Here is a 23,252-nt window from a genome sequence, read left to right as displayed (position 1 = left end):
AGAAAGAAAGAAAGAAAGAAAGAAAGAGAAAGAAAGAAAGAAAGAAATGGCATCATATACAAAAATAAAGTTAACCACGGTCCTAAATGTACAGCCTGAAACATCACACTTCCACAAGAAAATATAAGAAAATGTCTTTTTATTTTATGTTGGGCTAAGATTTCTCAGATACAACATAAGTATGATCCATAAACACAAAAAATGATGAATTAATCTTCATGAAACTGTACAACTTCTGCTCTTATAAAGAATAAAAAGACAAGCCCCAGATGGAAAGACAATATTTTCAAAATACGTCTCAGCAAACCACCAAAACTGAGGAAGCAAACCAAGAAAGAAAGGAAAGGACAGGAGTTCCGCCGGTCAGAGAGCAGCCAGGAGAGGGGTGAGGAATTTCCCAAGACCCTGAAAGGGGCTTGTCTGTCCGCCGAGCAGGAGGGAGGCCTGCGAGACCCACAGTGTTCGCCACAACAGCTGCTGTGTGTTGAGTGTATTAAGAGGAGATTTTTCCACTCAAGGATGAACTTCTGATGGTGAGATGGTTAATCCGATGTGTCAGGTCGCCTGGAGTGTGGTCTCAGAGAGCCGGGCAAACACTTCTCTGGCTGTTCCTCTGAGGGTGGCTCTGGATGAGATTAACATTTAGATCAGGCAATTTTGAGCAAAGCAAGTCACCCTCCGTAAGGTGGGTGGGCCCCATCCAATCAGGTGAAGGCCTGCCCAGAGCAAAGGCTGACTCCCCTGAGCAAGGGCGAAGTCTGCTCTTCCTGGGCCTCCAGCTGCCGGCCTCCCCCCGGCAGATGTTGGAGTCACCAAGTCTCCACCCTCGGGCGAGCCAAGCCCTTACAGTAGATCCACTCACACACTTACCTCCAGTTGGCTCTGTGTCTCCCTGACTCACACGGCGGCTCTCCAGACCGCGAGGGGTCTGTTGGCCACCAACACCCGGACTGGTAAGGCAGAGTCAGGCGCGGACCATGTTGATTAGGCCTCATCCTGCTTCACGAACCATGATTTCCAGAAATGAAAACTTGTGCGCGCCTGGACATGGCAAGAGAGCCGGCCAGGTTCCCGAGCTGCCCCTGGGCTTACATGCTAGGCAACACCCTCGCTGGCCATCGGTCTGCTTCTGCGGCAGAGCCGTGTCTGCACCGCGGGTGGGAGGAGGCGTGAGTTTGTGCGTGGGGAGGCATGCGGGGGGGCGGCCAAATCTGTCCCTTCCACGCAGGAACGCGGACAGCACCCGAGCCTGGAAACCAAGAAGTTGCAGCAGATACTCATTCTTCAGATACAAGGACGCGGAGAACAGACAAGCATCTCCAAGGGTCCAGGGTGGCTGCAGCTGGGGACTAAGAGTTTGGGGCGGGCAGGGACCGAGCAGTGATCACGGCTTCCCTTCAAAGTCCAGAGCTTTTGTCCTACAAATTATAAAGTTACAGCTTATCACCTCTTCGAGTCAGTTTATTAAAAAAAAAAAAAATCAGTCGACCGGACATCTGAAACCGCCACATGGAAGACACTGTGCTGGGCTCAGCGGTGGACAGGCAGAGGGAAGAAGAGAATTAATGTCCTCAAAAAGCTTCAGAAGATTTAGGCATTTTCAACCAGAGCAGTCAAATATCTGAACCATGTAATAAACAGTATCAAACAACTGAAAACAATAAAAGTGATACCAAAAAAAAAAAAAAAAAAAAGAATGTGTAACTGGATTGTCTCTGGTCTTCCCAAGACACCACAAAATTAACTAATGCATTTAGGTTTTACTAAAAACCAAAGCAAAATCACCGAAGTCCAGAAAACACTTTTCGTTTCATTCCTTTTCTTTTCTTTCTTTTCTGTTGTCTTCATCAATTTGCAGGAACCAAATCCACTGTGAAATGAGAGTAGCAAGTATCTCAGAGGAAATAGTTGCTTAACTGTTAGAGGTTAATGTGTGTGAAATTACTGTGGACCTGAATTTTGATGTGATGTTTGTATGGAAAGGAGAGATATCTTTTAAGGTGTTGGAGCCTAGAGCTGTACTGGGTAAACTATCATATGAATAAAATGAAAGCATATATATACCCGCTGGAAAAAAAACAATACAAAAAACCCAAACGTGCATTCTTTGTTAGAATTTTAGGCTCATTAGGAGAAAAGATAACAATGCTTCAGCCTGGAACGTTCCCCTCCATTTGGCATCCATCCACAGGACTACCTGAACGCAGCTACTGCCTCGTGTGACACGTCTCTGCTAGAGAGGAAAATGTAGCTTGGTATCTCGGGCACACAGACAGTAAAACAAGTGCATTTTCCTCTCCTTAAACTGATGATGACCTACGGCTAATCCCCAAGCCTATTTCACTGGGTGACAAAACCGAACACCCTATCAGTCATGCATGAACAGCTACTTATTTTGTTTAAAGCCAGTCAAGTATTCAAGATAGGAGCCACAACAATACATCTAGATGTCTTCAGTCTAGAAAAATATGTCACCATTTGGATGACAGTTCTAGCATACTCGGTACTGCACAAAGGCTTTCTCTAGAATGGATAAAATTAACAACAACCATAAGGAAATTAAGATTATTTTCAAAAAGAAAATAACACAGAGCAGTAAACAGAAAGAGGGAAACTCCCTTAGGTAGAAGATGTGCTGCTACTTAAGACCAAAATGACAACTTGTTTCAGAAAAGCACAACCTTTCCTGGAATTAAGACCAGGGAGAAACCGGCCCCGGATCTCACAGGAAGATCTGACCTATTTTCCGAGCGCCAACCTGCGCCCTCCCTTAATAATACAGATCCGCGTTTTATAAGCCGCTTCTTGGAGCATCCTTCAGTGCACATCACTACCACAGACACTGGGAAGTCCACGCCGCCTTCGAAAACAAAAGCAAGGCAGGGAGGGCAAGGGGCGCTCCTGCGTGGGGCTAAGGCAAGGGGGGTGGACGCACGGAGGAAGGGAAGGCCAGGACCGGGCGCTCAGGCCGCGGGGCAACCGCTGCAGAGGCCCAGAGGCCCAGAGGCCCAGCCGCCCTGCAGCTCCTGAGCACTGGGCCGCAGGAGGAGCAGGGCGGCCACTGCTCCAGGGAGGCCGCGGGGCCAGAGGCAGGCGAGGCCGGAGAGGGGGATCCCCATCCCCTTGCGGAGGAGCCCCGAGAAGGAAGTCTAAGGAGGTCCAAATCCCTTGCCAAGAAAGTAAGGTGGACGCTTCAGCCAACACAGGAGGGTCTGAGAACCCGACCTTCTGGACCACTGACACCTCTGTTCACTTCCACCAGGAACGTCCATCAAGTCGCGTTAGAAAACACCCATTTCAGCAAGAAAACACTTGTCAGGAAGCAACCAAAGAACATTGAAATTACCCACTTCATGGAGAGATATTTCCTAGGCACTGACAAGATAGCTTTCGTGGAAGATCTATACTTATCTCGGTGGGCACCTTAATAAGTTGTGAGTTTAAATCAGTAACATATAAAAGGAAATTTTCTAGAAATAATAAATGACCTTGGTTTTAGATGACTTGACGTGACTTCTATCTTCCACAGAGAAGTGATCGCTTAGCAGGGCTATATGTCTGTTTGATCCTACTTGTTCACAATTAAACCGTGGCAAATGATCACAAGATATTAATTCTATTCTACCCTGGATACTGTCTTCAGATGGAGAAATGGGAAAAGACAGAAGAAGCAGAGTCCTGAGCTCGTGCAACACTGAGGCAATAACATAGGACAACCTCTCACTCCTTAACATAAGCAAGCCGAGGTGTAAAGAAGATATGTTTTCCTCCATTTTGGCTCAAGAGTTATTTCTGGTATAAATATATATGTATATATATTTTTTATTTTATATGTATATATATATATTTTTTTTTTTACAACAGAAAAGAGCCTATAAACATTTTTCTTAAAATGGGCCATCATTTAAAAAAAAGATAGAAAGGGAAAAAATACTGCTAACCATTGGGGTAAGAGAAGAAATGAGAGGGGAAGACCAAGAAGCAGTGGGCGAGTCATGGTGACAGGGAGCCTGAGGCCAGCAGGAATAAAGTGACCCACAAGTTTTACCAAGAACACTCCACAGACATCACACGATGGTCACTCAACACAGAGGAAAATATCTCAATGCATCCATGAGAATAAGGTACCCATTTCAGTGGTAGAACAGAAAACGGTATTTACCCTACAGACATTCATTAGGAATAAACACTGAGGAAGATGACGAACCTTTTTTTTTTTTTTAAGTAGACTCCATGTCCAGCACCCAGCATGGAGCCCAATGTGGGGCTTGAACTCAAGACCCTGAGATCAAGAGCAGAAAGCAAGAGTCTGAGGCTTAATCCAGTGAGCCCCCCAGACACCCTGATCATGATCTTTTAATACAGAAAATGAAAGTAATGATGACAACTTAGCCAAAGGAACACAGTTCTTTCAAACAGACAATCAAGTGACAATTCCAGGAGTTAAGCTCATACTCTTCTGATAGGAAAATTCTGGATCTCTTTAGATAGATGTAATTCAGAATATTTATAAACTGTATTATCCTCTCATTTAAAGGTAACCTAAGGTTTTGGGGTGCCTGGCTCAGTCGGAGAAGTGTCTCCCTTCAGCCCAGGTCATGATCCCAGGGTCCTGGGATCCAGCCCCACTTCGAGCTCCCTGCTCAGCGGGGAGCCCGCTTCTCCCTCTCCCTCTCTCTCTGCCCCTCTTCCCTGGTACACTCTCTCTCTCTGATTAACAAAGTCTGTCAATAAACAAAAGTCAGTGAAGTTTCAGATCAACCCAAATTACTGTTAGCAAACTTGCAAAGACAACTGCATGTGCACATTGGTATGCTTTTTTTCTAGGAATGTTGAGGTTTGGGATACTTTCCTGTTTTCAGAAAAAGAGTTATGTTTCTATCTAAACCAAAAAGCAGGGAACAATGATGCTTTCATAAAATTTTAACATCGCAATACAAGCATTTCTGAAAAAGGAGAGAAAGGAAAGGAGACAAGCAAGACCCCGAAACCCTATAGGGTATCACGTCTGGTCGTCTGGGCCTAACGGTTTACAGCAAACCAGAACCAAGTAGCAGCGCTGCCAGTACTTCTATTGCACAGGGGGTCTAGGTAACACCTGGTGTGGATAAAAATGGGGGGGGGGCAAGCTTTTCCTTATCAATAAGATCAAAGATACTATGACAAGGAAGATGATGAATCACAAATCCCAAGTGTCTGGTAAAAAGGAGACAGAGCCAGCATCCATGAAAAGAGCTCGGGGATCTGAAACAGGCCTAGGGAAAACCCATTCAGCTGAACAAAAGCCCCGAGCAATCCTGGGCTCGCCCTGGGGCCTAAAGACTCCCCTTGTCACAAGCACCACACACTCTCTGAGTTTTACAACCTGAGTCGATGCCTTCCAAATTGCTTCACTAAGGAAATACTAAGGTTTTTATCGAGGTTGTTATTCATTAATTAACAACCTGAAAGAAACAGGTACATTTCCCGTGTTATGAAATTATTTAGGTCTTAGACTCTCTGACCAATTGGATCCAATTTAAAATCTTCTAGTGGAAAAAGGGGTTGGGGCGTAAAAGACCCCTGAGACGCTGACAGGGCAGAGAACTTTGCTGGCCCCTGGACACCACAAACTCGGATTCCCAGTGAGCCTTTTCCCCTCCTGCTACTCACAGGCACTCAGAGCCCAGCTGACCTCCACACGGGGAACCAGGAGTCCACCTCCTTCTATTAGAATATGCGCCTGACTCCCGCACGAGAAAAACAGAAAAACTCCAACACGAGAAAAACAGAAAAACTCCAACACGAGAAAAACAGAAAAACGTAGCAGGGCTGTTTCCGCGGTGGTCATTGTGCGGAGGCTCATTTTCTCGATTCCTGTGAGCGAACTCAGGCATAAAGACGCTTTGGCTTACTGTATGACAAACAGAATTACTCCTTGAAAATAAGAAAGACTTTAGAATGAACCTGCAAATTAATTGGAGTCTGTTATTTTGGAATGTGAATTGACTGTGGTTATATGTAGTTCTTTATATTTAAGTGTACAAGACTTCAGAAATACAGCAGTGTACTTAGTACCTTACAGTCAGTTCATACAAATTTAGGGACAAAAACAAAAAAAACCCAAAACATGTTCTTACACGAGCCGTCATTTCAGGTGTTCTTGAAGTCAAACATATGTATTTGAAATGATCTAACTTCCTGTCTAATGACGGTCATGCAGACAAAATTTACCGGTTCATCAAACTATAGTGCAAGTATATGAATTTATTTGTAATAAATGATCATTTTTGCATATGTCAGTCAAAGCACAAGGCCTAAACACTTGCAACCAAAATGAATTATTAATTTAATTGTCACAAAACATGAGAGACACCTAAGTCTGGGAAATGAACAAGGGGTAGTGGAAGGGGAGGTGCGTGGGGGGTTGGGGTGACTGGGTGATGGGCACTGAGGGGGGCACTTGGTGGGATGAGCACTGGGTGTTATGCTCTATGTGGGCAAATTGAACTCCAATAAGAAAAATCTAATTGTCACAGCCTATCTGGCTAAGTTCTATCACTATTTGCTATAATATGCAATGCATAAGAGGGGAGAATCAAATTGAAAAGCTAAAAAAGGAAGCCGATTATTTTTTCCTGGAGAAATTAAAATACAGCAAGCTGACAAAATTAAAGCCAAGGCATTCACGTTTTAAATAGGTAAAAAAAGAAAACAATGTTTACCTGAACTTACAGAACAGTTGTGCCCAAAGGGAAGGTCCAACCTGCTGATAAAGAGTTCCTTTGTTTCCAGAAACCAAGAAAAGGCCTCAGTTCCCTCTCCGAGGTAGGAAGGAGGGTGGAATGGGAGCCCTTTGGCACTGGCTTTGCTTACTTGACTGTGACTCTCCCCAGCTAAGCAGGTCTCCTGGGAGAGGACACTGCTGTGGGGCTCCGGGCCTTCTGACTTGGTATTTTTGGGCAGAGAGGGAGCGCCCAGAAACAGGTGTCCTAAACCAGAAGGCTTCTGAAACACAGAGGTCTTTGAAATAACAATTCAATGGAAGATGCTCAGTGGAGAGGAACTCACAGCCTGGACTACATGGGGGTCAGGACCCAGAAGACGGTGTATTTTCCCTCTTGAGGTTCCTTTCCTGATTTAGAAGCAAAACCGGATTAATGCCAGAGAAAAAGCTTAGCACCCCTCAAAGGGTAAAAAGACGTGCTGTGTTTCTCTTGCCTCAGTGTGGCCTCCCTCTGCGTGTCAAGGGAGGAAATGAGCGGACACCAGCAAGTGTCCCTGGGGGATACAGAAAAGGTCATGGGAACCAAACAGTACATGTGGGCTCTTCCCCCTCCTGTCATAATACACAAGAGGTGTCTACTGTATTTAAGTCCTTGGAGGATAAAAATATGTATCAGGTAATGAATTTTTCATCGTACGAAATGATGTGAAAACTTATTTAACCTTTTTAAATTCCTAAATAAAAAGCAAAACGATACATTTGAGTTCAAAACACACACTAGTTACACAGGAGGGGAAGGGTTTTCTTTTCAGTAATCATCTGATCTGTTTTCATTCAAAATTTATTTGGGGAACAAAATATACGAAGTACCTATATGTAAAGATTCTCAAGGGGAGATCATTAGTACAAGAAAGGACAATGGGATTAGAGTCAGAAAAATAACAATTCTAATATTCATTAATTAAAAACACTGAGTAATAAAAAAAAAAACACTGAGTAAGTTACTACACATTCCTCGATCTCAGTCCTTAGATCTAAAACCCTGGAATAACGCTGCACCGCTAACAACAACCCAGAGTGATCACTGAGATCATGCGTGCGAAAGCAACAGAAACACAGCATCACAAATGTTCTGCTTCCACTTCCTTACAGACTCATGGAAGAAAACTTTGACAAGTTCCAAATTAGAATTTAAGTGATAAAGAATTTGTTGAACTTGAAGAATAATGCGTTCAGGATATGTTAAATACATAGAGTTTGGCTCCAATTAAATATAATGCTGCAAAGAGAAGTACCAGACACCAAAATTTAAGGAGCAGGCATCCCTAACGCTCGGTACTTTGACAAATAGCCACGTCCAAACTAACGTGCTAAAGAAAATACTAGGCCTGCAATAGGAGAGTCAAGCTAAACTGCTCGTAAACACAGAAAAATATTGGTAAGAGCATTTTACATTTTTTAAAAAGGCAATGAAACATTGGTAAATAAGGAAGAGGTGCTTGGAGGTCCTAAGCTGCAGACTTGTACAACAAACTGCATCATTACCGACAACTTAAGAAAGTACTAAAAACCTAAAGTTTCCAGGAGTGTCTACAGAGTGTCAGATACCATCCCAGAGGATCCGGGGGCAAATACCCTCCGTCTCTGAAGGAAAGAGAGAGGAGTTTTCACTAGCTCTGAGTTGTACGTTTTGCAGATTCAAAAAGTGTAGACGTAGCCATACTCACCTGAGAGCTGGCATTGCTCTATCTCTGCTCAGCTGATGGAATTAAGTCCATGTGGTGAAGCTAATTATGATTCGGTAGCAGGAGAGAGAGAGAGAGAGAGAGAGAGAGAGAGAGAGCCGGGCAGTTGAGGACATAATCACTGTGGTGTTATTTCTCATGACACGGCAGCCACAGTATTATTTGGCGGAAGACACAAGATGTATTTCTCTTTTAGTATGAGCAACGTTTATTCTACACGGAGAATCTGAGGACACTGTTTAAAAACTCAAGAATACAGGAAGAAATAGACAAAGTTCACTTTTACATCGTTATTTTAACTCAAACACGTGTGCAGAGGTCAATCCCCTCCGAAAAAACTTTTCTACTGTTTCAACTTTATTTCACAATTTCAAAGTCCTTCAAATGTTGCAAATATTTTTAGATCAGGATTTTCAGAATTAAAAGGACATTAAATGTCTGTGGAAGAGCGTATGAAATGTCCTATTCAAGGACGGAGCACCAGGGACTCAAAACGTGATGAACCGGGCAGCTCCGGCGGCTCAGGGGTTTAGCGCCACCTGCAGCCCAGGGCGCGATCCTGGAGCCCCGGGATGGAGGCCCGCGTGGGGCTCCCTGCAGGGAGCCCGCTTCTCCCTCTGCCTGGGTCTCCGCCTCTCTCTCTGTGTCTATCATGAATAAATAAGTAAAATTAAAAAACACGAAGAACTGATTTGATAAACATTCTAGAAGTCACATCATTAAACGAGGCCTAAAATGCAAATATAAGTGTATTTGTTACATTCTTAAAAATGAGCGAAAATCCCCTTTCTTTTGAGGTGCCAACTCCATGATTGCCTAGTGCAGGTGCAGGTGCTGATCCATTACAAGGCGACCCTCAAGAAAGAAAGAAGCATCATCCCAGACCTGAAGCGCGACTCTCTGCTAAACACCTGCCGTGAGGTATTTAAAAACAGGCGTTGTCCGTGGCCAGGACCCGAAGATGCACCCTGCAGGGCTGCTCCCGGCGAGCCAGAGCTGGTCCGCAGACCCAAGGCCCTGTCACACTAAGACCAGGGCAGTCGTGGCAGCGGCGTCAGCCCGCCCCAGGCCGGCTCCCCTGCACTCCTCGAGGTTCCTGCGCTGAAAGCCCCACAGCCCGGGGGAGCAGCGAAGGTGAAAGCGCAAAGTGGCCCAGCGGCAGCGCGCGCCCCCGCCGCCCCGCCCAGGCCAGGCCCCCGCGGCCGCGCGCTCGGCTCCAACGGCCCTAACGGAGGAGCGCGGGGGGCAGAGGCGCATCAGTGCGCCTGGGGGGACCCGAGCGGGCGGGCTGGGGAAGCCGCGGCCTGGACCGGGACCCACAGCGGCGGCTCCACGCTGGGCCAGGGCTCGGCCCCGCACTCGGCCTGCGGTAAGCGGCGCCCCACTGCGCGATGGGGGGCTGAGGGCGGGCGGGGTCGCGGGGGGCGGGCAGGGGCCCGGGAGGCTGGGGGTCGGGCGGGGCCCGGCGCGGGGAGGGCGGGACCTGAGGCGGTGGGGGGCCGGGAGGGGTGCGTGGGCCTGGGATGCTGGGGGGTCGGGAGGGGTCTGGGCCTGGGATGCTTGGGGTCGGGGGGCACCCCGGGCGGGGAGGGCGGGACCTGAGGCGGTGGGGTGGCCGAGGGGTGCGTGGGCCTGGGATGCTGGGGGGTCGGGAGGGGTCTGGGCCTGGGATGCTGGGGGTCGGGAGGGACCCCCGTGGGGAGGGCGGGACCTGAGGCGGTGGGGGGGCCGGGAGGGGTGCGTGGGCCTGGGATGCTGGGGGGTCGGGAGGGACCCCGCGCGGGGAGGGCGCGACCTGAGGTGGTGGGGGGGGGCGGCGGGGGCGTGGGCCTGGGATGCTGGGGGGTCGGGAGGGGTCTGGGCCTGGGATGCTGGGGGTCGGGGGGCACCCCGGGCGGGAAGGGCGGGACCTGAGGCGGTGTGGGGTCTGGGGGTTGCGTGGGCCTGGGGTGCTGGGGGGTTGGGGGAGACCCCGCGCGGGGAGGGCGGGACCTGAGGCAGTGGGGGCCCCGGGGGAGTGCGTGGGCCTGGGATGCTGGGGCGTCGGGAGGGACCCCGCGCGGGGAGGGCGCGACCTGAGGTGGTGGGGGGGACGGCGGGGGCGTGGGCTTGGGATGCTGGGGGGTCGGGGGGACCCCGCGCGGGGAGGGCTGGACCTGAGGCCGGTGGGTGCCGGGGGCGGGTGCGGCGGGGGATGCCGCGGGTCGCCCCTGGGCTGCAGCGGGACTTGGCCAGGCCTGGCTGCCTGCTCGCCCCCCGCTGCCCCGCGCCCCGCTGTCCAGGTCCCGAGGTACCGCCCTAAGGAACCTGCTAAGGCCCCTGTTATTACCGGAACCCTCATGGACTTTATGATTCTGGCCGCAAAATTAAAGTTCTTTCCATTTTCTAAATTTCTACAAGTTTAGCAGACAATGGCGAGAATTTTTATAAGACATACGAATTGTAGATTTAAAAAGATGTGAGTATAACCTGGATTATTTATAGGATAAGTTATAATTTGCGTAATTTCATCTGAATAAGTTCTGAGGAATTAACTTACATAATTTTAAAGACACTTGCTTTAATATTTGTCATATTGAATATAATGGTTTTGAGCTTGTACCTTGTGAAAGATTTAAGAATTAAGCATAAACTCTTATCACTTGCGTATTGTTATTTTCAAAGTGCATTGATCAGCGACTGAACCACAAAATAATAGGTTGAAATAACTGGTTTATCCTCCCGAGGTAACCTATCTGAACATCGTAGTTGATAATGTTTTCTTATTAGCATGGTGTTAGGCAAGATAATGCTTTGAGGGTCCTTGTAGCTGGAAGAACAGGTAATCTGCTCTGTGCATTCTTACTGTCTATATAGTAAGGAAGAATTATATTTGTTTTTAAGTTATCACTGGTATTAAAATATGGATTTTTTGGACAAACAAATCAAAATAGAATTTTATTTTTTTAAATAATAAACTTATTTTTATTGGTGTTCAATTTGCCAACGTACAGAATAACACCCAGTGCTCATCCCGTCAAGTGCCCCCCTCAGTGCCCGTCACCCAGTCACCCCCACCCCCCGCCCTCCTCCCCTTCCACCACCCCTAGTTCGTTTCCCAGAGTTAGGAGTCTCTCATGTTCTGTCTCCCTTTCTGATATTTCCTACCCACTTCTTCTCCCTTCCCCTCTATTCCCTTTCACTATTGTTCATAGTCCCCAAAAGAATGAGCCCATATAATGTTTGTCCTTCTCCAATTGACTTACTTCACTCAGCATCATACCCTCCAGGTCCATCCACGTGGAAGCAAATGGGTATTTGTCATTTCTAATGGCTGAGGAATATCCCATTGTACACATAGACCACAGCTTCTTTATCCATCATCTTTCCATGGACACCGAGGCCCCTTCCACAGTGTGGCTACTGTGGACATTGCTGCTAGAAACATCGGGGTGCGGGTGTCCCGGCGTTTCATTGCATCTGAATCTTTGGGGTGAATCCCCGGCAGTGCAGTTGCTGGGTCGTAGGGCAGATCTCAAAGTAGAATTTTAAGTCTTCCGGTGGAATTTATGTAACATATTCAAATAAAATAAAACCACAGGTTCTGGGGAGTGTTTTTCATCCCTCTAAACCTCAGTCCCCTAACTCTGTTCCTTCACTTCTGGCTTCTGGTTCTGGAACATACCAAGCTAGCATAATTGGTAGGGTGGGGAAAAGAGACAAATACTCTTTTTGTGAATCAGAGGTGGCTCATAGAAACATGCCGTCCTTACAACTGCTTATGGGCAGTGACTACTGAAACGGTTTATAGTAATCTCAATCTTAGTTAAAAGTTACAAGAGAAAAAGTCTCAACACTGAAATGGCTCTCAAAGCCTTCTCATCTCTTGCATATACAGAGACTAAGAGACTTGTGCACACACAAATGTCATCTCATAAATTTTCTCAAGTGATATTTTTGCTTCTCATTTTTATCGTAAACAACCATTCCCTTTCCTACTCCTGATTAGTTATAAATACCTACTTACACCATGTAGCTCAAATGCTATTATAACTTCTTATCGCCTCCAGGGTAAATCCAAAATTAATAGCATAGATATCAAGTCCTTGCTGACAAGGACTGTGAGGAATACCAATAAATTGCAACCTTATTTCCTACATAAATTCTTAAAAAATGGAAAATTGAAAAGATGTTAGTGGCAGCAGGCTAAAGTAGTACTTTTACTAAAGATAAAGATTAAATTGTAAGACAGGTTACTCAGTATGAGAACCAAATGGTTAACCGATTTAGAGAATCAAGCAGACCGACCAGATGTGACGTGGGATGTTTGGGAAGAACATATCCCGTACCTATTCAAAATAAATACATAAGGAAATAAGTATGTAAATTAATAAGTAAATCTTTTTTTAAGCCTTAGAACACACACAGATCATGTCTTGTGTTTCTTGTCACTCTAAGAAGTCCTGATTTTCACAGGAAATTGCCATGTTACACATATTTTCAAATTAATGATCAGTTATTATTTCAGTGAAGGTTTAAGTGTTCACTCCCTTCAAAGCATTATATATACTAGGCCTTATGGAGAAACTTGGTATAGGTTTTGGTATTCTCGTAAAGCATTTTCCCAAAGTTCAGAAGCTAGTGGGCCAGATGGATGAACACATAAACAAAAGCAAACAATAACACAAAACCTTTGGGATGACACTAAACAAGAGAAATACTGTTATAGGTGAATGATGTGCTATGATGGTAGGAGGGAAGAAAAGTTAATTTTCTATCCAGCAACTGATTCTAGTTAAAAGAAAATATTAAAAATAAATCAGAATTAAGAAAATGCTTGTTTCTGTATTCATCTTGATAAACCTTACATGAAAGATAATGTACACTGTACAGTAACATTATAAAATTACTGAACTTATCTCCAGAAATATTCTGACATTTGAGCCTTTAGTACTCATTCCATGAAGACTCTTCCCTCTCACATAATGCAGTGCTCCTAGCCTTCATTAAATATGGCTAATGCAATAAGTACTAGGCTCTGAAAATTTCTTCAGAATTACATTTCTGTTAAGAAAAGATTTAAGGATCTTAGCAAAATTAGGTGTTTTTTTTTGACACTTACAAGAAAATTGGATAGGATCACAAAAGTCTGTTTGGGTTAGTATAGAGAATCTAGTCAGTACTGTTTTACACAACTCTTTGCTGTGATGGATATGCTGTAAACTCCTCACTGTCCAATGCAGTGGCCATTAGCCCCATGTGAATCTTGAGTCCTTGAAGTGTGGCTGTTGCAACTGAGGAACTAAATTTTTATTTCAATGAATTTAAATTAAAATCACCACATGTGGCTAGTGGCTGCCACATTGTATAACCAGCTCTAGAATGAATATATGAAAATCGGTTGGGGCATTCTTGGTTAATTGATGGGGTAAGGAAACCAGAGCTGACAAACCAAGGTAACCGTGGAGCCTCTGCTAGTCCCCGAAGCCCACGCAGTCCTCATTTATCTCTTCAGTGCGTACAACTAATGTGGCAGGTCTGCTGCTTGATGCTAACGGAGCAAGTGATCCTGACCATAAACGTATGATGAATGATGCATCTAAGAGGTGGCAAAGTGCAGCCACCTCCTCCTTCAGGAGAGCTACATCGAATGAATTTCATCATTTCCTTTCCAAGGTGTGCATGTCTAATAGGAGACAACCAATGATTCCCTGCTGCATAGGTCGTCAAAGTGAATAAGCTATACAATTGGAAAGGAGTAGATCAATAGAAAAGATCGCAAATGAGGAATGTATAGTATTTGAGAGTTTGATTGAATTTGTTTTGAACTTATAGATCAAGTTGGGAATAATTGGTATTTTACCAGTATTGAGTCTATGAATCCATAAAAAAAGAGTATTTCCTATTCTTTTACGTCCAATTTGTTTCATCCAAGTTTTATAATTTTCCACATATAGGTTTCATACATATTGGTTTTTAGTTTTGTTACATTGTGGTCTGAAAACGTACCTGTGTGTTTTTTATTATCTTAAATTTTTAATGCTGTGTTCTGTGTCTCTGAATATGGTATCTTGTGGAGTCCGCCGAGTGAGCTCGCAAAGGCTGTGCATTTTTCTCCCATTAGGAGTATTCGCCACCTCCTGTCAATGTCAGTTAGATCCAGTTGATTCGTAGGGTTCTATATTCTACCGATTTCAGGTTCAGCTCGTCTATATCCGTACTGATTTTCAGCCTGCTAGGTCAACCAGTGCTTGAAAGAGAGGTGTTGCTATTTCTAATCATACATACAGTTTAAACTAAGGTCAGTATACTTTGAAATGATGCTATACCACTTCACATAGAGCACAGGTATCTTTTCATAGAGTATTACCAATTCGTCCCTCGTAAGCCTTAGGAAAATTCTTTCATTCATTTCACTTGGCTATATGCTATATCAGCTAGTAACGTCATTATTATTGCTTTAGATAAACAGCTATTGGTCAACTGATTTTATTTTTATTTTGAAAAAGTTTTTAAAATTTATTTTAATAGAGAGCAGTGGGAGAGAGAATGTACTCAATGCGCTCATACCTGATTTAACATAGCCAGGGAAAGAAATAGCAAACTTGAACATAGGGTAGCAATAATTACCCAAACTGAAACGCAAGGATACAAAAGTATAGTATAAATCACATTCCTACCATCAGTGCCTGACAGACCCAGTTGCTCTCCGTCTGTGCACTGCTAGATAATGTCATCCATTCTGATTTGGTCCTAAAGATGATATGTAGTAATAGCTCATTACAGCCTTTTTTGAAGGATAAAAATATTTTGATAGTTTTCTATACATTTGTACCTTGTAAATATTTAGACATAGGAGATAGTACCTACCCTTCTCATCTTGATCTCCATCTGACAGATGTTTGGAGGCGAGCCTGTGCTGAGGCATTGTAGGGCAGTATCAGGGAAACAGTCACTTTCGATCCCCGGCACCATTCTGGAGTGGACTTTACAGAAACACACCATGGGCTGCCTGGGTGCCTCACGTCATCATCTCATGGGGTGTGATATGAAGCCAGGGTCGGGCTCCACGCTCAGCATGGAGTCTGCTTGAGGAGTCCCTTCCACTGCCCCGCCACTGCCTGCTAACGTGCTCTCTCTCTCACACACACACACAGAAATAAATCTTTTTTAAAAAAGAAATAAACTCTATGTTAACACAGCAGGAATTCTGTCTCTAGGTTGACAGTATAGATGCTGACCTAGGTATTTCCATGTGTCAGTTAATCATGCTCCCATTTCTAATCTATTTTTTATCTCAGAAGTTTCTAAGGATGTCCCATCTATTTCTCTTGGTCCTTACTCATAACAACAGATCTTTTCTTGTAGAAAAATATCAAATACTGATATGCATTTTTTTCCGGTACACTTTATTTCTTTATGTAAATCCAAGTTTTTGACATGTTATCTTGCTCCTTTAAAAGAACTTTCAAAATGTCTTCTAGTACAGTCTGCAAACAATAAATTTTTCTTAATTTTTAAGAAAATGTTTATTTCATTAATTGAACAGTTTCATCTGATGTAGAATTCTTCGCTGGTAGTCTTTTTTCTTTTTAATACTTTAATAGTTTGACTACTCTCTCTTCTCTTTGCAGAGATTCTGATGAGCAGCTGGCTCTAATTATTGTCATTCCTTTTTAGGTAAGGTTCCTCCTCTCTGGCTGCCTTAAAGGTTTCTATTTGTCTTTTGTTTTCTGAAATTTCAATATGAATTGCCTAGGTGTGTGCTTTTGATATTTATCCCACTTGTGTTTCCTGAGCTCCTGGGATCTGTGATTTGAGGAAATAAATCATTGTGTCTTCAAATATTTCATCTGCTCATTTCCTATTCTTCTCCTTCTGTTATCCCAATGACGTATATGTTGTACTTTTTACTTTGTCCCAGGCTTGGGTGTTGTGTTTTGTTTGCCTGTTACTGCCCTACAATGCCTCAGCACAGGCTTGCCTCCAAACATTTGTCAGATAGAGATCAAGATAGGAAGGGTAGGTACTATCTCCTATGTCTAAATATTTACAAGGTATAAATGTTTAGGAAACCATTAAATAAAATATTTTTATCCTTCAAAAAAGGCTGTAATGAGCTATTACTACATATCCTCTTTAGGACCAAATCAGAATGGATGACATTATCTAGCAGTGCACAGATGGAGAGCAACTGGGTCTGTCAGGCATTGATGATAGGAATGTGATTTAGAGGAAAATTTGCAATCTCTCATGAAGTTAAAAATATACTTCCCATACCATCCAGCAATTACTTCCTAGGTATTTTACTCAGGGGAAATGACTACTGATATATTCAATAGTGTGGATGATGATAATAAACAGTGTCCACCCCGTATACTTGTTATGCAGATTAAATGACTTAATATATGTAAAAAGTTGAGAACAGTGCATAACACATGAACACAATTTAAGTACTACCTGTTTGCTTTTTTTATTGTTTTTATTGGACATTAGCACAAGTTTTCACTGGAAACTTTCTAGTAGTACTTATAAGAATGAATAACATGGGAGGAAATGGAAACTTTTGGTGGGCAGAGCAGAACTAGAGAATGTATATTATAAGATGTAAGAAGCACTAGAGTAAGAATTTTTTTCTCTCTTGTTCACTGATATAGGCCAAGTATCCCAAATAGAGTCTGGCATAGAGAAGTCAATAGATGCTTGTTGAGTTGAATCAGCATGGACATGAAGATACAATTCCCGCATGTCCAACACTTATGAAAATTAAACATTCCATTACATGTGAACATCTACAGCTCAACATGTAATGCACATGGGAATAGAATTTGAAATTGTTTCATGAACTACTGTCCCAAACATGAAAAATGAAATCTGCATGAAGTAGATAATTCGCAGGTAGGAAAAAAGGCTATACAAAAGGCCTTGGTGATAAGTCAAAGGCATCTGATAGGACTAAAAGAAGATGGCAATCATTTAATTAGCTGAGGAAAAAATGGGAGGAAATGGAAAAACTCTAAGGAAATACGTTTTTGTTGATCAGGGAATTCCTTAGTTCTACTCTCTGAGGAACATATCACACTGAACCTTGCACAGTTAAACTTGACAAAATTTGGTTTCATCTTCCTCCCTTCCTTTTTGCTAGCCTATATGGTTAAAAGATGACCAATATGAATGGAAGTTCACAAAATGATTATCATGAAAACTAAACTTTTAATTCTGCCTTGCACGTCCATATACAGCTTGCTTTAAAGTCTTAGGAACACCTTTTTACATGAGCAGAATGGCTTTACGTAATGGCCCCAGATGCTTCATTACAAAAGAGATAATGTACCTTCTTCAACACCTCAAGCTGAGCATCCCTGACTGCTCCTCAGTGAGTGAGCCCATTATGTCAGTTATTCGGCAAGGGACTAGAGCAAGTTGCTACTATCATGTGATTCTGTTTACTTTCCTGTGATACTTCCTATGAAAAGGAACTTTACAGCATTGTTCTACCTTTTCTCTTCTCCCATTAGTCTGTTTTGCCTGAGACACATATTCTTACTCTTTAGGTTATCATGAACTGTTGGTGAGACCATGGCTGATTTGCAAGACTGACTTGCACACTGAACTCAACTTGATTTTGTAAACAGCTAATGCAAAGAGAGATACTCTGGGTCTAAGCAATTCTCTATTCAAAACTCTTGTGCACTCAGGCAAAACTGAATTCCCAATCTTGATATGTTGTGAGTCTATAATTTTAGAAGAGATGCAGGGGTGTGGGTCTTGATGAATGCAAGTTAATATGGCCATGCATATTACCTGTCTTTTCACCCAACTGATCTCTCATTGGAGAGTTCATGAAATAGGACAGTACATGGGAAAAACGGGGCCAGGGTGAAGAAACGGAGCTGAAGGAAACAATGTCTAAGAGTGAAACGTGAAATCTCTAAAAAGTGAAATGCTTTCGCTATGCTGTAATGGAAGATGAACTAAAATTTGATCAATAAGCAATCTTAAAGGCCACTTCTAAAAGAACACTCCTCTTATATTAGTTCAGTGATACAGAAGAGTAAATATAAAATAACTGTGAAAATATAAGAACATAATGATAGATACTAAATTAGTTGTCCCTTCCCAGTAGCATGAATAAAGAGCCATTAACCATAAATTGCAATGGAATTACCTATTGGATGACAAAACCCCTAATATAAAGAGATTTTAGATCCGTTTCCTAAACTGACTACTAGTAATTATTGCTATAGAAAAACAGATTTATTCCTAAACATTGGCAGTGAACTATGTCAGAGTAAACTACTTTTTTCTTCAGGTTAAAATAAATTTTAAAAAATACCTCAAAAGGTTCATAGTTATCTGGAAAATCCAATTTAAGTGCATAATCTCGATATCAATAAATTTAACCTGTTGTGATAGGTTTATGTAGTACACAATTTAAATTAGCAATGCATACTTAATTAAACTGTTTCATATGTAGTTATAAAAAGGTGAAGATGAAATCATCAAATATGAAAGAAAATAGTGGTATCAATAAAGATATTTTATTTTATTTTTATTTTTTAAAGATATTTTAAATATTACACAAAAAGTCTACATATTGGTATGTGTACGTGTGTGTTTATATAATTTTTTGCATAAGCATAAGCATACATATGTGATATATGTGCACACATATACTTATTATATAAACAGGTAGAATGTGAAGGATTTTAAGAGGAAACTATAAAGAAGAAGAAAGAGAGTATTGCTTATCCTCAGACTCGAAAGACTGTTATTTTACATGGGTTCACTAATTTAATCTGTAGCTCGTCTAGGTGAGTAAGGATCCACAATATGCCTTTAACCTTATGATGTAACCAAAAGTCCCTTTAAAAAACAAATAAAACCAAGGCTTAGATAATAAAAGCCAGGTTCTACTTGACAATATTTCATGTAGTTCTGATGAATTTTTAAAAAGATTATGTTCATTTAGATATGTACCTTGCTAAAAGTTGAGCATCTTGATTTTTATGACATTTAAATATTAGAATTATCATGTATATTTGGCACAGACGGTAAATGCTTACTAAGTGAGTATTGACTTGGGTCTTGGGTATTTTGAATGGTTGAGTTTCTGAGTTGATAAGTTGGACAACTGAGTTGATAAGTTGTCCTTATTAAAAAGGACAAAGGTGTGTGTGTGTGTGTGTGTGTGTATATATATATATATATATATATATATATATATATATATATATATATTACGGGTTTCTGAAATTTTAATGGCATATTTACACTATTCAGCTAACATTCCATTTATTTTTTTGACTATTAATATGAAATCTTCCTTTATTATAGCACATTATTTATATCCTGGTTGCTCTTATTATTGCCCAAAGGTAGTAGAAAATAAAAATTCAGTTAAATTAATGTTAAGCAATAAAATTTATAATAACTATGAATAAATACAAAGATCAGCAGCTGGTTTACACAGATGGGCAATAAAATGTTGAATGTCCAAAACATATGAACATAAGGGGTGGCAGTAGGAGGCAGGTAGTGATTAAATATGGGATGGCTGAGGTTAGCTTTTAGTTTGTGTAGAACATTGGACCATTTTTTCTTCCGGTAGAAATTTCCTCTATGAATAGAGTGATTATCAAAATGATACATTTCACATGATGGGGCCCCTTGTAGTAAATTTACATTATTTAATTTTGATGTGCTGAAATTATTGCTAGAGCTTCTGAAAAGGATCTGATTTAAAGATGAAGGAACAAGTTAGGAAATAGGAAATCTGGGTCCATTACTGGACAGCTAAATTGAAGAACTGATATAATTTCATTTTTATAAGTTTACTGATGAATCATATAAGCTTTCTTTCAGGATAATATCTGATCATTCAGAACTGTAAACCTTACAAACCTTCATTAACCTAATGAAGCTTTTAGTATCATAGAAACTTGCAGTATTTTAACCTGACTTGAAGGAATACATTCTGATTAATATTTAGAATAAAACAAATTGTGCTTTCATGATTCCACTCTATGTGTCTCACTATTCTAAACTTCCTTTTCCAGATTCTGTATTCCGCCCAACCCCACTTACTACACCTCATCAGAATTCAAATATATGTACAGTTCACACATATATATCTTAACATACCTTTTCCATGAAATGTGACAATGTTATGATCACAATGCACATCTACCACTTGAACCTAATCCTTATTTTTGACCTAAGAAATCCTATCCATTAACTTTTCCTTTTTCTTGATATTATACCATTAAGAATAATCAGTAAGAGAGTCAACCCCATGTTCAGCACTGTGAGGTGAATACCAAAATGAAATAGTATCTGTATAACAGCCAATCAACCAGCAATGTCAACGAACAACCATTTTTGACAGCAAGAAGAAATGCATGTTATGATTTATTTATTGGCAATGGTTTCCAGAATGTACTATATCCACCTCAAGGATGCATAAGTTACTTTACTGGGGTAGAAAAAGAGAGTATTAGAATTATTTTATTATTTTTTACCTTTAAGTTTTCTACTTTTGGTTTCCTGTAATACCTTTATTAATCATGAACAGAGAATCATGATATATTACAGATATATCGTCATATATTTTTAAACTGGTTAAAGAATATGACACCAAAAAATGTTGAAGACTTTTAGGAAAGCATGTTAGGGAGTTTAACTGAAAAGTAGAATTGAATATAGAGAAAATGTTGGGTTAAGTGCTTATCAGAGTGGTTTAACTATCAACTTTATCGTGTAAGTGGGGTATCTGCTACAGTTCTCACTTACATTTCTAAAAATTTGCATCGGCAGGAAACAGATGTACACTTCAGGAGGTAGCCAAGGAAAATGTAATACGAGAACTACTTATACAGGAGTCAATAGAGTTTAGATAAAACAAGGAATAGTTGGTTGTACACTGGGCTAGTAATCAGCGGTTAAGTCATCACTACTCCTAGACCTTAAATAGAAAGGGAGAAGGCAATTATATGAGCTCATAAAAAAAATACCTTTTTGCAGAGGGTCACCTGACAGAGACTGTGGCCTTTGGTTTGGGGACAGATGATGTCTACTCTCCAAGGAAGAACCAAGGGAGTAGATATCTTGACTTTACTTTTTGCCAACCTCCAAACTCTTCCTGGTTCCTCCCACTGGCCGGATCCAATCTGAAGCCAGAGAAGGAAGTGCACAGATGTAGTCCATACAGGACAGCCTCCTTGGCATTGAGAAAGAGAGCGGAGTGTGGCTATGCAAGAAAACACTGAAAATTTCCTGCATTCCACTCCTCTTTATTCTTGGCATCTTTTCTTTTCCAGACGAAAAAAAGGTGTCTCTAATACAAGGGATACATGAATCCCATCACCTACTATAACCTTATGACCTGATGTCCGTTCAGTCATATTCCCAAATAAAATCTATAATGTTGGCAAACCTCAGTATGCCAGCTTTATGTAAGATAATCTAGGGGGAAAAGTGAGAGAAGAAATTCTCAATTAACATAGAATATAGCTGCCATAGTCCCGTAACTTGTGTAACCTCTCACAGGACCTTAAATGGCAATTCTGTATTCTTCTAGCTACACCCATTCAATGTGTGTTCTAAGCTCTGTCAGTGACTGGGCTATAGTGTTCTTTATCTGGCGATATGATCTTGTGGTATAAGCCTTTGATTGCTTCTGCCTTGATTGGATTGCTTCATTGTTCTGTTACCTGACCTTTATAGAAGTGAGGCAATCCAGAGAAACCTCTAGGTTCTAGAAAGGGTTCTTGCCTCCATTGTGCGGCAGCAACCTGATTTCCTATTGTTAAATAACATCAATCACCTCAACCATGATTGTAGTCCCTTTCTCTGCCAGTAAGTTTAAGAGCTTGAGGGGTCTACGGTGGCCCGAGGGCATACTTACTTTCCAATTTAACAAGGTTGTGTTGTCTAGGGGAAGCATTTCTTCTGTGTAAACTAGGGCACTTCTACCTATTTGCTGAAAGAAGCTACTCTCACTACCTTCCTTGGTTTCTGGATTTGTGCATTTTGACAGCAGGAGAGATGGCATGTGTTGGATAATGGTGTAAGGTCTGTAACATCTGGTGGGACGCCATCCCAGATCCACAAGATGTTGTCTCTCGAAAGATGCTACAGCAGTCTTTAGCAGATTATTCCATTCTATCAGATCTGCTCCTTGTAGATGTTGAGACCAGCGGATTTTGGGGTAAGCCCATGGACACATTTCTTTTGTTGCAAACTACTTCCCTTTGTCTGAGGTAAGATTACGTCAGATCCAAAGAAAATAAGGATTTTGTAAGCCTACATACAAGTCATGATGCTGACAGAATTGTGACCAAAGAAGAAAGATTCCGTATATGTCTCTTCCTGCAAGAAAACATATTTCCCCATAGTGATAAAAGGAGTCACGTAGAAACAGTGTCATACCAGTTAGACAGAAGGTGCCGCATGAAATGCTTTGTGTTGTCTTCTGCTATCAGCACACTGGTTGGCCATAACTGTATCAACTGTAAAGAGAATTTGTGTGTGTGTGTGTGTGTGTGTGTGTGTGAAGAGAATTTCATGTTGTCAAACCTGGCCCCTTGTGTTATCCTGGCCTACTAGTATCTTTCCCATTGAGAAAACACTTGGATTAATGAAAATGAAGACTAGTAGCTATAGAATAGGTAATTTTGTGCGTCTGATTATTGAGGTCCCTCTGCAGCGTCAGCCTTCTCTAAAAGATTAAATGGGACATGAATATCCATATTTTATGCTCTTTCGAAGGGGACCACTCCTATACTTTATCAGAACTTCTTGTCATCAACTTTTTTTTTTTT

At 41.9% G+C, this 23,252-nt stretch overlaps 1 protein-coding gene and 2 long non-coding RNA genes across 25 annotated transcripts in view; 1 reads left to right on the top strand and 2 right to left on the bottom strand.

Moving 5' to 3' along the window:
• The window catches only part of LOC140599591 (uncharacterized), a 116,904-nt gene that overhangs the window by 25,216 nt on the left and 68,436 nt on the right, over positions 1 to 23,252 (bottom strand). The gene's annotated exons all lie outside the window — the stretch shown is intronic.
• On the bottom strand, positions 123 to 6,196 carry LOC140599592 (uncharacterized). Its single transcript, XR_012002421.1, has 2 exons — positions 5,653 to 6,196; positions 123 to 1,870 (listed from the first exon to the last, which is right to left on the bottom strand). It is a non-coding gene; the product is annotated as an uncharacterized lncRNA (long non-coding RNA).
• The window catches only part of LOC140599590 (uncharacterized), a 44,298-nt gene continuing 30,178 nt past the window's right edge, over positions 9,133 to 23,252 (top strand). For 13 of the 19 annotated variants that reach the window (XR_012002411.1, XR_012002410.1, XR_012002409.1 and 10 more), the window contains exon 1: positions 9,138 to 9,820. The gene's annotated coding sequence lies outside the window, so the exon portion shown is untranslated. Of the gene's footprint in view, positions 9,821 to 16,064; positions 16,111 to 23,252 lie in introns of all 19 variants that reach the window. The other 6 variants (XR_012002414.1, XR_012002413.1, XM_072762783.1 and 3 more) reach the window with 4 other exon arrangements.

This window comes from Vulpes vulpes, chromosome 7 (assembly GCF_048418805.1).
Source record: "Vulpes vulpes isolate BD-2025 chromosome 7, VulVul3, whole genome shotgun sequence".
Taxonomy (NCBI): Eukaryota; Metazoa; Chordata; class Mammalia; order Carnivora; family Canidae; genus Vulpes; species Vulpes vulpes.
The sequence above is the reverse complement of the archived record's forward strand: the minus strand, read 5'-3'. Positions and strand labels throughout refer to the sequence as shown.